Raw genomic sequence first — 2,357 nt, 5'->3', positions numbered from 1 at the left:
AACACTCTTAGGATTCTCCTAGTTTACATTTCTTGCTTACTTTCATAGCTTATTTCCTTTACCTTACATTGTCAAACCGCCTAGATAGCTTTCTTTTTACCAATTAGTTTTTTACCTTATCTTTCACACCTCTTTTAGTGTTTATTTTGGCTAGTTTCAACCTTAGTTTCTTTTACCTTTTGTTTTCAAACCTTCAACAAGAAAAAACCATAACTTAGGAACCAACATGAGTCATCATTAATCTAGTGTTAATGGCGAGGATACTAGTCATAAAGACCATTTATCTAGAATCTTAGATGAGTTGAGTTCCCTCAAGTTATGGAAAGAAAAACAAGAGAGAAAAGAAAAAGGAAAAAAAAGAGTGGAAGAAATAAGTCAAGATGAAAGAAAGAAAATAAGAGAGGAAGAAAGAAGAAAAATAATGAAAGAAATGAAAAGAGAAAAACATGCCTCCTATAGTAGTCATAACTCTTGCAAGAGCCTAAGTGAAGAACTTCGTGACTATTACGAAGGAAGGCATAGGTCACATCTTAGACCTCACTCCCATAGAAGAGAAAAGGAAAGAAAGCCTCAAGAGGCTAACATTAACCTCCCATACTTCCATGGGAAGGACAATGTAGAGGCTAACTTAGTTTGGGAAATAAGGGTAGAGCAACAACTTAAAAAGAAGTCTATATCAAAATCTTATGGCTCTCACTCTTATCCAAAGAAAGACCAAGGTCAAGGCATCATAGGGGTGACACCTTCTAAGCCCAAAGATGATAAGGGGAAGACAATAGAAAAGCAAGCCCCTAAGGCTAGTATGCAAGAGAAAACTAGCTCTATAAAGTGCTTTAAATGTCTTGGAAGAGGACACATTACTTCTCAATGCCCCACCACAAAAACCGTGATTATGAGGGGCCGAGACATTTATAGTAGCCAAGATAAGGCTACTACTTCACCTTCCTCTATTAAAAGTGAAAAAGCAAAAGGGGAAGAATCTAGTGAGAAAATCTACCCCCAAGAAGAAGGACAACCATTAGTGGTTAAAGAGAAGCGTAAGGAGGTAAGTGTCTCCTCCAAGAGGTTAGCTAAGAAGAAAACTCATTTTACAATAAAGACAAACATTAAAGAAACTTTCCCTCTTAAACAACCTCCACATTTTCTCTTTTGTAAAAAGACACTTGCTAGCATTGCCACACCTCTTGGGCTTGAGTTTATTCCTCAAGTAAAGAAGTTGTTGGATGAGGGTTTGGTTCGCAAGAGCTTAAATCCTTGTGCTTTGTTGGTGCCCAAAATAGGTATTATTATGCACCAAGTCCCTAAAATAGGTGGTATGATGAATGTTTTGAGTGGTGCAACCCTCTTTTGTAAAATCACTCGTGCACCTAACATCTTCATGGTGTGTGTACATAGGGACCCATTAGGTAGCTTTGTTCTTATTTTTAGTTTCCATACAAACTTAGGTACTCATATGGGACACCTAAGGTTTGTCATACTTTTTGGTAGGAATAATCAATATGAAAATACTGAAAAAGGTATGTTTTATTGCGCTACTTTTCTTAATATTTCAAATAGTGATCAAGGGGTTCCCATAAACCCTAAGAGAATATAGGTCATTCCTGAGTGGCCCACTCCACTAAGTATATGAAAAATTTGGGGCTTCCATGACTTAACAAACTTTTACAAAAGGTTTGTCCCATATTTTTCTATACTTGTAGCACCGCTTATTGAGTTGGTGAGAAACCATGTTCCTTCGTGGGAAGATGCCCAGGAAATGGGTTTTCAGACCTTACCTTACTTCAACATACCAAACACCACTAATACATATGTTTTTGTTCTTTTTACAGGTGTTGAGGGAAGGAGCCCAGAGTATGAAGAACCTCAAGATTTGAGGTCAAATCCTTTCCAAGGTGGAGGGAATGATGAAATCCTACCCCGCAAGGACATTGGATATAAGACTCCAAGTAGATTGGACCAGAGATCCAAGGGAAGGCCCTAGGGTTCTCATGAGCCTTAGGATAGATTTTGAGCCCATGGGCTAAGTATGAGCCCGCTTATCTTTGTAAATATTAAAATAGTTTTTTCCTTTGTTTGGGCCTTGTATTTTGGCCATTCTAGTAGTATAGGGTTTTAGCCTTGTATTTCGAGGCATTTTGAGTAGTCTTTGTAGTAGGGATTTTTTTTTGTATTTTCATGTATTTTGTCATGGGGGTGAGCTTAGCTATTATAGGGGGTGTGTAGCTAAGCTCTAGCTTCTCATCTCAAGGAGGTGAGCTTAGCTATTAAAGAGGTATGTGTAGCTAAGCTCTAGCTTCTTTAGGAATCTTCTTAAGGAAGCTTCTCAAGGAGATAAGCTTAGTTATGAGAGGGGTGTG

This window comes from Glycine max, chromosome 8 (assembly GCF_000004515.6).
Source record: "Glycine max cultivar Williams 82 chromosome 8, Glycine_max_v4.0, whole genome shotgun sequence".
NCBI classification, from domain to species: domain Eukaryota; kingdom Viridiplantae; phylum Streptophyta; class Magnoliopsida; order Fabales; family Fabaceae; genus Glycine; species Glycine max.
The sequence above is the reverse complement of the archived record's forward strand: the minus strand, read 5'-3'. Positions refer to the sequence as shown.